General features: G+C 42.3%; 1 protein-coding gene across 1 annotated transcript in view; it reads right to left on the bottom strand.

Annotated features, from left to right (window-relative positions):
• Positions 1-15,350, bottom strand: part of LOC105473965 (phosphotyrosine interaction domain containing 1) — a 327,251-nt gene extending 311,901 nt beyond the window's left edge. The window contains exon 1 of the mRNA XM_071073492.1: positions 15,332-15,350. The gene's annotated coding sequence lies outside the window, so the exon portion shown is untranslated. The remainder of the gene's footprint in view (positions 1-15,331) is intronic.
• Positions 15,351-15,918: the final 568 nt, after the last annotated feature.

Genomic DNA, 15,918 nt, shown 5'->3' on the forward strand with positions numbered 1-15,918 from the left:
GGATTTGAAGATTCAATGTTGGTCATATGTCATTTCAACCCAAATAGACCTATAGGTTTAAGGCAACCCCCAAAGGTTTTGTTTTTAGAAATTTGCAGGCGGATTCTAAACTGTATATAAAAAACAAAAGTACCTGGATTTGCCAAAATAGAATGGGAAGAGCATAGAACTTACACCAGCTGATTTGAAAACAGTATAGTTACGATAACAAAGACAGTGGCACTGCTGTGAGGATGGTCATTTAGATCAACGTGGCCAGAATAGAGTCAAGAAAGAGAACAAATCAGATCACCAACTGGATTTTGGCAAAGATATCAAAGCTAGTCAAAAGGATTTTCTTTCCAACAAATGGTACTATATATTCATTTGGAAGAAAATGAACATTGTTTCTTACTTTATACAGTTTGTAAACATTAACTCAATCACAGAATTGTAGACTTAAATGTAAAGGCTACTCTATTAAAGTCATCTAAAAGGAACAAACACAAGAAAGAAATCTTCATGATTTGGAGGAAGGCAGATTTCTTGGAGAGAAGACAGAGTGTATAAATCATAAAAGAAAAAAATTATCATTTGGACTGTATTTAAAAAAAGACATATGCCTTCCAAAGACTGCATCAAGAAAATGAAAAGGTGAGCCACAGCCTGGAAAATAAAATAGATGCAAAACAGACAAATGACAAAGGTCAGGTGTTCAGCGTATATAAAGAAACGCTATAAATTAATAGTGAAAGAACAACCCAATTTTTTAAATGGGCAAAGATTTGATCAGATGTTTCATGAAGAATATATATAAATGGCCAAGAAACACTGGAAAAGATGCTCAACATCATTAGTCAAATTAAAATAATAATGAGATACTATAGTTGTGCACTCAAATGGGTGATAAGTATGGTATCTGACATACCCAATTAAAAACACCGAAATACCCAATTTTGATGAGGACGTAGGGTATTTGGAAATGCTGTGCATTGCTTGAGGAAATGTAAAATTGTATAACTTCTTTGGAAATCATCTATTTCTTATAAAGTTAAATACACACTTAGCCATACAACTCAATAGTTTTACTGCTAGGTATTCACTCATGAGAAAGAAGGACATATTTCCATGCAAAGACTTGTACAAATATGTTCATAGCATTGTTTGTAATCATCAAAAAGGGGAAAGGCTCAAATGTCCATCAGCAGGTGAATGGATAAACAAATTGTAGTGTATTTGTTCAATGGAATGCTACTAAATAATAAAAAGGAGCAATCATGCACGACTGCTTTGTTAAAACTCATAAACTGATTCATAGACTCAAAAGAGTACATACTGTATGATCCCATTTGTATGTCATAAAATACATAGACTTAAGTAGACAGCCAAACACAGATCAATGCCTGCCTGGAAGCAGACACAGGAAAGATACCACAGATAGGCGTAAAGAAGCTTTTTGGATGGTGGCTATGTTTTAGATACTGATTGTGTTGGTTAAATAGGTTTATACTTTTGTCAAACCTCATCAAACTGCACTCTTAAAATGGGTGCATCTTATCTTATTGTACAGAAACTGTACCTAATGAAAATGATTTTTTTTTTTTTTGAAAAATGCTGGCCATGGATTGGTAAAGAGGCTCTGGAGGAAAGATGATCAAGCAGCGATGGAGAAAGGTAGCAGTTTTCTGGGCAAGTTGGCCAGTGAAGAATTCCCATGGTGAGACGGCTGAAAGACTTTTAATGATAGGACTGAGTCAGACTGATAGGACTGACTTAAATGAAAAAGTCATTTAAATGAAAAAATATGCTCACATATTTTCATTAAATTCAGTTGTACCTACACGTGCCTTGTGTGAAGAGCTGATTTTCAGCTGGTAAAGTAGTCACATGAAAGTTTTACAGCCAAAGCCAATTCTGACTGGGGGTGATTTATTCCTATTCTTTAGTGCTCATCTCCATACTTTTTTGGGGGTGTGTGTGTGTGTGTGTTTTGAGACAAACTCTCATTCTGTTGCCCAGGCTGGAGTACGGTGGTGTGATCTCAGCTCAATGCAACCACTGCCTCCCAGATTCAAGTGATTCTCCTGCCTCAGCCTCCCAAGCAGCTGGGATTACAGGCACGCACCACCGTGCCTGCCGATTTTTGTATTTTTAGTAGAGACAGGGTTTCACCATGTTGACCAGGCTTCTCTCAGGCTCCTGACATCAAGTGATTGCCCACCTCAGTCTCCCAAAGTGCTGAGATTACAGGCATGAGTCACCATGCCTGGCCATACTATTACTTTTTCATTCAACTCCAGCTTGCATGAAAGCTTTTAGTAGAAAAAGGATGAGTTCCATATCTGGGTCAGAATGGAGCACAGGAAAGACAAGCTGCAGAAAGTGAGACATGTGGTCTTGCGTGTCTGACTTCCGTTGGGTTCTCAGAGTCATAAGGAACTATGAGCCCATGAGACCCTGGAAGTTGCCAGAAATTTTGGAGAGTCCATTGGCTGTTCCCTAATCATGAGCTAGGGGCCTGCAGTTAATTATTTTTGATGAAGGACATTAAGTAAAAATAAGTAAACAAAATATTTCCAGCTGTCCTTTGAAATAAATAAAATGTTTTACTCATGACAAAATGTTAATTCATGACAAAAATAAATAAATAAAATGTTTTATTTATTTCAAAGGATAGAGGACAGCTGGCATATGAGCTATTCCTTCATTGACCCCATGAGCTATGAAATCACTCTTTCTTCCTAATGGGTTCTGCGCCGTGTACAGATATCTGTGACTGAATCTATGAAATACTATAGTCTGTGGACTCAGCAATGAGCTGGAGGTCTAATTAATCTTTATATCCTCAGCACCTTGCATAGGATTTGGCACAGGAAAGTCATTCAGTAAATGCTTGTTGAAGTAACCTTTGGTTCTTAATACAACCAAGACTTCCTATCGTTCAAGTCTTGGCCGTATTTAACTGTCATCAGTACCCTGGTCAGGGTTCATTTCCATGCTTCCCCCTCCTGGCTTCCTCATTTCTTTAATTTTTTTCTCTTGCAGATGGTCCTGTGGTTTCACTTCCTATTTGGTTTCTGAAATCTCTGAGCACGAGACTTAGAGACGTGGAGTCCTTTCACTGCAGCTTTCAAAACCTTTCTTAGGGCTGATATGACAAATGCTGGCACTGCATAATTGCTGTGTGGCTACTTGAAAACTTCTCTGCTAGAGACTCACTGAGAGCCACTGTTGAATGGATTTGGCACAAGAAGGAGGACAGAAGACAAATGGCCCAGACTGGTAAGAGGCAAAAGTGCCGTGTGTGAGTCTTGGCCCAGTTACCTGCTGTGAGACTGGGAAAATCACCTGGTCCCTCTCTTCCCACATCTTCTGATGAGCTTTGCTGCCTATTTCCTGAGTAGTTCAGTGGCCACCAGAGACTCCAGGCTCTTCATCAACGTTTCAAGATTGTGTAAGTCCTGGCATTTTGTACATTATCAAAAAAGAAGGCTAAGACCTAAGTCAGGCTAAAGTTGATTCAAGAAAACACCTGGCATTTTTGTACCTAAGTATCGAGGGGTAAATCACATCTTTTGCACCTGAATCTGTAAGAACTGTGGCCTAACCCTCTTCTTCTGGAGAGCTCACTTCCTGTCTTTCTGAGACTCCAGCTAGATGGTCCTTTGGCAGGTATTGACCCCACCCTGCCTTCTTCGTGGGCGAGGTCTGAGCGCCTGGTCTACCTTAGTGAAGGATCTCTCCTTGCCCCTGAAGCACTTCTATCATCCTGGACCTCAACATGGAATGGTGACGCCTACCTGCTCCACCAGTCACCACCACCTTTTTCCAGCACTTCCAGTGTGTCTCCCCTCCAGCACCACCTGCTCCCAAGATAAGACTGGTGGGGTGAGGTTGCAAAACTTAAGTATCTCCCTTAAGTGTGGCTTCTGTACAGGTTTGTACCCAGTTGTATTTTAATTAAAAGCTTGGCTCTCTAACAATGCACGTTCTAAAGAGGCCTTAGTTTGCTCGCATTGCCAGTCTTCTTAGAGGCTAAATTCAGTCAGAGGGAGAAGGCTTTCCTCTACTTAGGATTGGAAGCCTCAATATGCATAATTGCAGAGGGGCAGTAGAGGAGACTAAATGCTAATCTAACCTATGGTTTTTGCCAAAGGTGGTCGGTTTGTTATTATTTTTAAACGAGTTAGATTCACTTTAAGATGTAAATGGAAAATGGCTCCCAAGTTGTCATAGGCACGGTGCCAAGTATTTCAGACACTTATGAATATCGTTAGATAATTATCATATTTGCTGTCAATAGCACTCATTAATCTCGTGTTCAGGGAGAGGAGCCCTTCAGAGCATAATTGCTGCCATTAGAAACATCTCTATCCCAAGTGCCAAGCAATTCCACGTGACCTTCCCCTGTAGACAACCCCATAGTCCTATGTGATGCTATCCTCCGTAGCCACAAAATTCACAGCACCTCTGCCTTTCCCCTAAGTAACTAAGGGCCTCATTCAATTCCATTCAGCCAAATTTATGGACCTCTTTCTGTGTGCCAAATGCTATGATTGTGCTAAAAACATAGATGTTCCACCTCAAGGAGTTGGAAGTGCTGTTAAAAAAAAGTTTAGCAGTGCTGATAAAAAGGCAAGCAAATAATCTCAACTGTAGGTAACATGTGCAACAGAGAAAGATGTGCAGATGTGGTTCATTAAAAAGGAGTTACACCTGTAATCCCAGCAACTTAGGAGGCCAAAGAGAGAGGGTTGCTTGAGGTCAGGAATTTCAGACAAGCCTGGGCAACATGGCAAGACCCCATCTCTAAAAATAATTAGCCAGGTGTGGTGGTGCACACCTGTAGTCCCAGCTACTCGGGAGGCTGATGTGAGAGGATTGCCTGAGACCAGGAATTGGAGGCTACAATGAGCTATGATGTCACCACTCCATTCCAACTCCAGCCTTGGTGACAGAGTGAGACTCTGATTCTAAAAAAAAAAAAAAAAAAAAAAAGAAAAGGAAAAGGAAAGAAGGAGCTCTCTCTGGAAGACCAAAAGAGATCACCCAAAGAAGGTGATGTCTGTCTGCCTTTAAAAGAATAAATAGGAATTTCGAATGCAGATTGACTGGAGGAAAAAGTATTGTATGTGAGGCTCCATTGCTTCTCCTTCTCCCTATTCTCACCCCCACATTAGTAGACATATCTAGGGTACTGGGAGGTGGAAGATAAGAAGATAGAGTGCCCAAGGGATTTTACTTGTGAAAGGAAAGATAATACCAGCTGGTGAAAAGAATAGATTGGCGGGAGGCCAAATGAATAATAATTATAGCAGACACATTGACACACTTACTACATGCTAGGCGTGCTTTACAGGTATTAGCTCATGTAATCTTTGTCCCCATTTTATAGATGTAGAAAAAATATTAAGTAACGTACCCAGCAACACATCACTGGGAATGGGAGGGTAGAGAGTGAAACTCAGGGAGGCTGGCTCTTTATTCTGACAACCGTGAAACTACAGTAAAGGAACTATCCAGCCACATTTGGCGAATGCTTTCATTGAGAGTGCATTTGAGGGGGAAGGGATGAAATCCAAATGAAAGATACTGAGAGTGACAAAAGGGCCAACAGAGGATTTTTTTTTTCTTGAAACTGAGTCCCGCTCTGTCACCTAGGCTGGAGTGCAGTGGCGCCATCCTGGCTCACTGCAATGCAACCTCTGTCTCCCGGGTTCAAGCGATTCTTGTGCATCAGCCTCCCAAGTAGCTGGGATTACAGGCATCCACCACCAGACCTGGCTAATTTTTATGTTTTTAGTAGAGATGGAGTTTCACCATGTTGGCCAGGCTGGTCCTGAACTCCTGACCTTAAGTGATCCACCAGCCTCGACTTCCCAAAGTGCTGGGATTACAGGTGTGATCTACCAAGCCCAGCCCCAACAGATAATTTTTGAGAAACATTGCTATTGCTTTGCCCCCATGCCTGCCCCTAACACACACAGCTTTAGGTGTTCCTCAACAGGCTACAACAAAGATTTAAGTTGTCTCCCATGGTTTTGGGTTCTGCGGAGCTAGTTTTTCTTTAAATGTGATGCTCTGCTGAGACTAGCACTGTCTGGGAGTGAGGGGAGCAAGTAGTATGAAAAGAGTGTAAACTGTTCAGAAACATTTGGCCAGATTAGGGAGAAAGTGACACAGAGGAGGGCGCTGGGTGTTCCAGGGATGCGGGGGCGGCCTATGCATGGACATGGGACGACCTACTGTTTGGGGAATTTCTCCGTAACACGTAATGACAGAATTGAGTTCATTTTCCATCTCTTCCAGATTTAGCCCAGAGACCATGTCCCAACAAAACGCCACCAGGTACTCATGTGGGTCGGAGCTGGAAGACGCCAGCAGTTGCCCCTTCCCCATGTTAGTGTCTTTTTTCTCTGCACCAACCCTCAGTCCACAGCAGGATGAGACTGCCTGCATTCACTTTCTGATCTTCAGAGAACGCAGCTCACTCTCAGGCAATGAACCAGACGACAACAGACATTTTCTCTTAGGGAAATGCAACTTTTTTAAGTTAAAAGGGCATTTTGTTTTGATTGAAGAACATTCAGATCAGAAACTGGGTTAAAAATAAACACTGCAGAGCTGGACACAGTGGCTCAGGCCTGTAATCCCAGCGTTTTGGGAGGTCGAGGCAGATGGGTCACTTGAGGCCGGAAGTTCAAGACCAACCTTGCCAACATGGCAAAACCCCATCTCTACTAAAAATACAAAAATTAGTCGGGCATGATGGCATCAGCCTGTAATCCCAGCTACTTGGGAGGCTGAGGCACGAGAATCGCTTGAACCTGGGAAGTGGAGATTGCAGTGAGCCGAGATCATGCCACCGCACTCCAGCCTGGGTGACAGAGAGGGACTCTGTCTTAAAATAAAATAAAATAAAATAAAATAAAATAAAATAAAATAAAACAAAACAGAACACTGCAGAATCTGAGAGAACAGGCCTTTCGATGTGGGGCTCTGATCGGTTTTCCAACCGTCAACAGACTGGTCCTTCCTAGGATGCGTGTTTCTTCTGTGGTCGTGTTTACACATTGGTTTCTGGCAAGAGCAAAGTGTTTGCTTGTGACCTTAAATAAAAGGCAGACATCACCTCACTGAGTCTCATCAAAAGCAGAACTTGTCCTCTCATTCATCTTTGTCAGACCAGCAGGAGCAGCCAGGCTAGGTCACCCAGGGTGACAGTCTCCCTCTCCATGGAGGTGAAGATTTCATTCTGCGTTCTGCTAATCGGGCTTGGGCCCGCTTTAACCCTGTGAGTGGTTAACACTCCATTAAGCCCTAGCATTTCACCGTGGATTGTTTCTCACCAGGATCCGAGAATTAAGGACCATACAGGTAAGTGTGGGGTTGACTTTCAAGGGTGCTCAACAGATACAGCCCTGGACTTTTAAAATAATACTCCGTTATTCATTTTAGGAACCCCTCTTCTCTCTAAGATTCCTGCATGAGATTCAGACTTACAGACTCTGGGATCCCACTCTGTGCCCCCACCTCCGGAACTCTCTACCTCTCCTGGAGGATGGCTCACAGGATGTGGGAGGGCCCAGGGGGAGCTGCAGTGGGGGTGCTGCCAGTCTGCAAGTCGAAGGAGAACTGTTTATCCTATTAGCAAAACCAACAGAGCCTGACTTCGCTCTGCACTGAAAATTCCCCAGGGCACTGAGCAGCCTATGACAGACTTATTTTGGAAACTGCTAGAAGAAGGGATCTGTTCAATGTTATTTACAATCCAGTAAACCATAGCATTTCTCTGGTCTAGCCAGATTTCTAACTGACCAGACCAAACTCTGCAAAGCTTTTCTACTGCCCAGTAAACATGGTCAGCTCAGGCAAGAGCTGCTCATATTCCAGGTCAGCATCTGAGCCTGAGCACGCAGCCACCATGGCCCCAAGCGACATGCACACATCTGGCAGGCACACTCAGTCCTGATTCTGTGGGGACGGATTGGGAGGGACAGGCAGACACAGGGTGGCAGAAGAATTGGGACTGACGTGGATCAGGGAAATGGCTAGACCCAGAGTGTGTGCAGCAGACGCAACTCAGGTCCAACTTGCTCTCCAGTTCTCGGCAGAGATATTTCACAGGCCGTAGAAACTTGCTTGGATTAAAATAACAGTTACAGCAAAAATTATATAGATAATTACTATTTATAAACACTTACATTTTCAGATAATTTTTAAAAATTTCATTCACATGTTATGAAAGTAATACATGGTGATTTTAATGTTTCAATCAACCCAGAGTTGTCTAAAACAATGCCTCTCTCAAAATGTAATGTGTATTCAGCACAACCGAGAATCTTGTTATACTGTGGATGCCAAGCAGAAGATCTGGGGGTGAGGCCTGAAATTCTGCTTTCTTTCTTTCTTTCCCTTCTTACTTTCCTTCTTTCTTTCATCTTTTGAGACAGAATCTCGCTCTGTCACCCAGGTTGGAGTGCAGTGGTATGATCTCAGCTCACTGCAACCCCTACCTCCCAGGTTCAAGCAATTCTCCTGTTTCAGTCTCCCGAGTAGCTGAGACTACAGGCGCACACCACCATGCCCAGCTAATTTTTCTATTTTTAGTAGAGACAGGGTTTCGCCCATATTGGTCAGGCTGTTCTCAAACTCATGACCTAAGGTGATCTACCCACCTCAGCCTCCCAAAGTGCTGGGATTACAGGTGTGAGCCACCATACCTGGCCAAATATTGCATTTTTTTTAAATTTTTTTTATTTTTTATTATTATTATACTTTAAGTTCTAGGGTACATGTGCATAACGTGCAGGTTTGTTACATATGTATACTTGTGCCATGTTGCTGTGCTGCACCCATCAACTCGTCAGCACCCAACTACTCGTCATTTACATCAGGTATAACTCCCAGTGCAATCCCTCCCCCCTCCCCCCTCCCCATAATAGGCCCTGGTGTGTGATGTCCCCCTTCCCGAGTCCAAGTGATCTCATTGTTCAGTTCCCACCTATGAGTGAGAACATGCGGTGTTTGGTTTTCTGTTCTTGTGATAGTTTGCTAAGAATGATGGTTTCCAGCTGCATCCATGTCCCTACAAAGGACACAAACTCATCCTTTTTTATGGCTGCATAGTATTCCATGGTGTATATGTGCCACATTTTCTTAATCCAGTCTGTCACTGATGGACATTTGGGTTAATTCCAAGTCTTTGCTATGGTGAATAGTGCCGCAATAAACATACGTGTGCATGTGTCTTTATAGCAGCATGATTTATAATCCTTTGGGTATATACCCAGTAATGGGATGGCTGGGTCATATGGTACATCTAGTTCTAGATCCTTGAGGAATCGCCATACTGTTTTCCATAATGGTTGAACTAGTTTACAATCCCACCAATAGTGTAAAAGTGTTCCTATTTCTCCACATCCTCTCCAGCACCTGTTGTTTCCTGACTTTTTAATGATTGCCATTCTAACTGGTGTGAGATGGTATCACATTGTGGTTTTGATTTGCATTTCTCTGATGGCCAGTGATAATGAGCATTTTTTCATGTGTCTGTTGGCTATATGAATGTCTTCTTTTGAGAAATCTCTGTTCATATCCTTTGCCCACTTTTTGATGGGGTTGTTTGTTTTTTTCTTGTAAATTTGTTTGAGTTCTTTGTAGGTTCTGGATATTAGCCCTTTGTCAGATGAGTAGATTGCAAAAATTTTCTCCCATTCTGTAGGTTGCCTGTTCACTCTGATGGTAGTTTCTTTTGCTGTGCAGAAGCTTTTTAGTTTAATGAGATCCCATTTGTCAATTTTGGCTTTTGCTGCCGTTGCTTTTGGTGTTTTAGACATGAAGTCTTTGCCCATGCCTATGTCCTGAATGGTACTACCTAGGTTTTCCTCTAGGGTTTTTATGGTATTAGGTCTAACATTTAAGTCTCTAATCCATCTTGAATTAATTTTCGTATAAGGAGTAAGGAAAGGATCCAGTTTCAGCTTTCTACTTATGGCTAGCCAATTTTCCCAGCACCATTTATTAAATAGGGAATCCTTTCCCCATTTCTTGTTTCTCTCAGGTTTGTCAAAGATCAGATGGCTGTAGATGTGTGGTATTATTTCTGAGGACTCTGTTCTGTTCCATTGGTCTATATCTCTGTTTTGGTACCAGTACCATGCTGTTTTGGTTACTGTAGCCTTGTAGTATAGTTTGAAGTCAGGTAGTGTGATGCCTCCAGCTTTGTTCTTTTGACTTAGGATTGTCTTGGCAATGCAGGGTCTTTTTTGGTTCCATATGAACTTTAAAGCAGTTCTTTCCAATTCTGTGAAGAAACTCATTGGTAGCTTGATGGGGATGGCATTGAATCTATAAATAACCTTGGGCAGTATGGCCATTTTCACGATATTGATTCTTCCTATCCATGAGCATGGTATGTTCTTCCACTTGTTTGTGTCCTCTTTAATTTCACTGAGCAGTGGTTTGTAGTTCTCCTTGAAGAGGTCCTTTACATCCCTTGTAAGTTGGATTCCTAGGTATTTTATTCTCTTTGAAGCAATTGTGAATGGAAGTTCATTCATGATTTGGCTCTCTGTTTGTCTGTTCCTGGTGTATAAGAATGCTTGTGATTTTTGCACATTAATTTTGTATCCTGAGACTTTGCTGAAGTTGCTTATCAGCTGAAGGAGATTTTGGGCTGAGACAATGGGGTTTTCTAAATATACAATCATGTCATCTGCAAACAGGGACAATTTGACTTCTTCTTTTCCTAACTGAATACCCTTGATTTCTTTCTCTTGCCTGATTGCCCTAGCCAGAACTTCCAACACTATGTTGAATAGGAGTGGTGAGAGAGGGCATCCCTGTCTTGTGCCAGTTTTCAAAGGGAATTTTTCCAGTTTTTGCCCATTCAGTATGATATTGGCTGTGGGTTTGTCATAAATAGCTCTTATTATTTTGAGGTACGTTCCATCAATACCGAATTTATTGAGCGTTTTTAGCATGAAGGGCTGTTGAATTTTGTCAAAAGCCTTTTCTGCATCTATTGAGATAATCATGTGGTTCTTGTCTTTGGTTCTGTTTATATGCTGGATTATGTTTATTGATTTGCGAATGTTGAACCAGCCTTGCATCCCAGGGATGAAGCCCACTTGATCATGGTGGATAAGCTTTTTGATGTGCTGCTGAATCCAGTTTGCCAGTATTTTATTGAGGATTTTTGCATCGATGTTCATCAGGGATATTGGTCTAAAATTCTCTTTTTTTGTTGTGTCTCTGCCAGGCTTTGGTATCAGGATGATGTTGGCCTCAAAAAATGAGTTAGGGAGGATTCCCTCTTTTTCTATTGATTGGAATAGTTTCAGAAGGAATGGTACCAGCTCCTCCTTATACCTCTGGTAGAATTCAGCTGTGAATCCATCTGGTCCTGGACTTTTTTTGGTTGGTAGGCTATTAATTATTGCCTCAATTTCAGAGCCTGCTATTGGTCTATTCAGGGATTCAACTTCTTCCTGGTTTAGTCTTGGAAGAGTGTAAGTGTCCAGGAAATTATCCATTTCTTCTAGATTTTCTACTTTATTTGCGTAGAGGTGTTTATAGTATTCTCTGATGATAGTTTGTATTTCTGTGGGGTCAGTGGTGACATCCCCTTTATCATTTTTTATTACGTCAATTTGATTCTTCTCTCTTTTCTTCTTTATTAGTCTTGCTAACGGTCTGTCAATTTTGTTGATCTTTTCAAAAAACCAACTCCTGGATTCATTGATTTTTTGGAGGGTTTTTTGTGTCTCTATCTCCTTCAGTTCTGCTCTGATCTTAGTTATGTCTTGCCTTCTGCTAGCTTTAGAGTGTGTTTGCTCTTGCTTCTCTAGTTCTTTTAATTGTGATGTTAGAGTGTCAATTTTAGAAATTTCCTGCTTTCTCTTGTGGGCATTTAGTGCTATAAATTTCCCCCTACACACTGCTTTAAATGTGTCCCAGAGATTCTGGTATGTTGTATCTTTGTTCTCATTGGTTTCAAAGAACATCTTTATTTCTGCCTTCATTTCGTGATGTACCCAGTAGTCATTCAGGAGCAGGTTGTTCAGTTTCCATGTAGTTGAGTGGTTTTGATTGAGTTTCTTAGTCCTGAGTTCTAGTTTGATTGCACTGTGGTCTGAGAGACAGTTTGTTATAATTTCTGTTCTTGTACATTTGCTGAGGAGTGCTTTACTTCCAATTATGTGGTCAATTTTGGACTAAGTGCGATGTGGTGCTGAGAAGAACCTATATTCTGTTGATTTGGGGTGGAGAGTTCTATAGATGTCTATTAGGTCTGCTTGCTGCAGAGATGAGTTCAATTCCTGGATATCCTTGTTAACTTTCTGTCTCGTTGATCTGTCTAATGTTGACAGTGGAGTGTTGAAGTCTCCCATTATTATTGTATGGGAGTCTAAGTCTCTTTGTAAGTCTCTAAGGACTTGCTTTATGAATCTGGGTGCTCCTGTATTGGGTGCATATATATTTAGGATAGTTAGTTCTTCCTGTTGAATTGATCCCTTTACCATTATGTAATGGCCTTCTTTGTCTCTTTTGATCTTTGATGGTTTAAAGTCTATTTTATCAGAGACTAGTATTGCAACCCCTGCTTTCTTTTGTTCTCCATTTGCTTGGTAAATCTTCCTCCATCCCTTTATTTTGAGCCTATGTGTGTCTCTGCATGTGAGATGGGTCTCCTGAATACAGCAGACTGATGGGTCTTGACACTTTATCCAGTTTGCCAGTCTATGTCTTTTAATTGGAGCATTTAGTCCATTTACATTTAAGGTTAATATTGTTATGTGTGAACTTGATCCTGCCATTATGATATTAACTGGTTATTTTGCTCGTTAGTTGATGCAGTTTCTTCCTAGCCTTGATGGTCTTTACATTTTGGCATGTTTTTGCAATGGCTGGTACCAGTTGTTCCTTTCCATGTTGAGTGCTTCCTTCAGGGTCTCTTGTAAGGCAGGCCTAGTGGTGACAAAATCTCTAAGCATTTGCTTATCTGTAAAGGATTTTATTTCTCCTTCACTTATGAAACTTAGTTTGGCTGGATATGAAATTCTGGGTTTAAAATTCTTTTCTTTAAGAATGTTGAATATTGGCCCCCACTCTCTTCTGGCTTGTAGAGTTTCTGCCGAGAGATCTGCTGTTAGTCTGATGGGCTTCCCTTTGTGGGTAACCCGACCTTTCTCTCTGGCTGCCCTCAAAATTTTTTCCTTCATTTCAACTTTGGTGAATCTGGAAATTATGTGTCTTGGAGTTGCTCTTCTCGAGGAGTATCTTTGTGGCGTTCTCTGTACTTCCTGGATTTGAATGTTGGCCTGCCCTACTAGGTTGGGGAAGTTCTCCTGGATGATATCCTGAAGAGTGTTTTCCAACTTGGTTCCATTTTCTCCCTCACTTTCAGGCACCCCAATCAGACGTAGATTTGGTCTTTTCACATAATCCCATACTTCTTGCAGGCTTTGTTCATTTCTTTTTCTTCTTTTTTCTTTTGGTTTCTCTTCTCGCTTCATTTCATTCATTTGATCCTCAATCGCTGATACTCTTTCTTCCAGTTGATCGAGTCGGTTACTGAAGCTTGTGCATTTGTCACGTATTTCTCATGTCATGGTTTTCATCTCTTTCATTTCGTTTATGACCTTCTCTGCATTAATTACTCTAGCCATCAATTCTTCCACTTTTTTTTCAAGATTTTTAGTTTCTTTGCGCTGGGTACGTAATTCCTCCTTTAGCTCTGAGAAGTTTGATGGACTGAAGCCTTCTTCTCTCATCTCGTCGAAGTCATTCTCCATCAAGCTTTGATCCGTTGCTGGCGATGAGCTGCGCTCCTTTGCCGGGGGAGATGCACTCTTATTTTTTGAATTTCCAGCTTTTCTGCCCTGCTTTTTCCCCATCTTTGTGGTTTTATCTGCCTCTGGTCTTTGATGATGGTGATGTACTGATGGGGTTTTGGTGTAGGTGTCCTTCCTGTTTGATAGTTTTCCTTCTAACAGTCAGGACCCTCAGCTGTAGGTCTGTTGGAGATTGCTTGAGGTCCACTCCAGACCCTGTTTGCCTGGGTGTCAGCAGCAGAGGCTCCAGAAGATAGAATATTGCTGAACAGCAAGTGTACCTGTCTGATTCTTGCTTTGGAGGCTTCCTCTCAGGGGTGTACTCCACCCTGTGAGGTGTGGGGTGTCAGACTGCCCCTAGTGGGGGATGTCTCCCAGTTAGACTACTCAGGGGTCAGGGACCCACTTGAGCAGGCAGTCTGTCCCTTCTCAGATCTCAACCTCCGTGTTGGGAGATCCACTGCTCTCTTCAAAGCTGTCAGACAGAGTCGTTTGCTTCTGCAGAGCTTTCTGCTTCTTTTGTAGTTATCTGTGCCCTGTCCCCAGAGGTGGAGTCTACAGAGACAGGCAGGTTTCCTTGAGCTGCTGTGAGCTCCACCCAGTTCGAGCTTCCCAGCAGCTTTGTTTACCTACTTAAGCCTCAGCAATGGCGGGCGCCCCTCCCCCAGCCTGGCTGCTGCCTTGCCGCGGGATCGCAGACTGCTGTGCTAGCAATGAGGGAGGCTCCGTGGGCGTGGGACCCTCCCGGCCAGGTGTGGGATATTATCTCCAGGTGTGCCTGTTTGCTTAAAGCGCAGTATTGGGGTGGGAGTTACCCGATTTTCCAGGTGTTGTGTGTCTCAGTTCCCCTGGCTAGGAAAAGGGATTCCCTTTCCCCTTGCGCTTCCCAGGTGAGGCGATGCCTCGCCCTGCTTCAGCTCTTGCTGGTCGGGCTGCAGCAGCTGACCAGCACCGATTGTCCGGCACACCCTAGTGAGATGAACCCAGTACCTCAGTTGAAAATGCAGAAATTACCGGTCTTCTGTGTCGCTGGCGCTGGGAGTTGGAGACTGGCCAAATATTGCATTTTTAAAACCAACTCCAAGATGATGCAGATGGTGCTATTAGGTTGGCACAAAAGTAATGGCAAAAAACACAATTACTTTTGTGCCAGCCTAATACAATGAGTCTAATAAACTCAGGCCTAGAATATGTAATAGTCTCCCTCTATCACCAACCCACTCACGACCCATCTCTCTGATTATATTTAAGGCTATATTATGTCATGTTCTATATTCTATAATCTGTGTTCTTCACTAACCACAGAGAATGAACATCCTCCCAGGTCAATGCCAAAAATGTAACTCATTCTTTTAACTGTACGCACAGAATTCCGTAGGCAAAATGCCATGATTTATTCGTTTGCCCCTTACTGAGACGGAGGATGTTTCTAAGTTTGGGGCCACTTTTAAGCTCACCCATATTCATCATCTTTCTCTGCAGCCGAGACAGAGGGACATGGTTAGCAAGCTTACCTGGGCCTCACACCAAGCTCTATACTCTTCCAAGTGAGGAAAGGTAGTTCACTGTGTCTCAGAATGAAATAATTGAATGAAACTCCACAGCAGACAGGAGCATAACCTTACAGATTCTCCAGCCAAAGTATGATTCCTGCAAGAGATCTTGCTGGTCAACTAGGAGGCTCATGACATCATGGGATAAACAGAGTTCATCTTCCTTTGTGGCCAGTTTTACTTGAATTCTGTGGAGGCAAATCAATTCCTTATTTTCATATTACAACACACATTAAAACAAAAATAAAACATAAAATTCACAGAAATGTTTGATTAAATCATGAAAGCTCCAAAATATTTTCTTGCCTGCAGCCAGTTGCTTTAGACTCTCTGGGATACAGCTTATGCCTCTCTGCACTTAAGAGCAGTGTAAGGGTAGCATTGAGAATCAGACATTAACTTGGTGCCACACCCTTATCTACAGGTGAGAAAACTGAGGCTCAAGGTGGTTGACTAACCTTAGACAGCTGATTAATTGCTGCAGGTTAATAAGGTAGTCTAGATTGTTAAGATGAAAAAGCTTGTGAGGCTTTGCAGAGCTGAGAATG

Source organism: Macaca nemestrina, chromosome 11 (assembly GCF_043159975.1).
Source record: "Macaca nemestrina isolate mMacNem1 chromosome 11, mMacNem.hap1, whole genome shotgun sequence".
NCBI classification, from domain to species: Eukaryota; Metazoa; Chordata; class Mammalia; order Primates; family Cercopithecidae; genus Macaca; species Macaca nemestrina.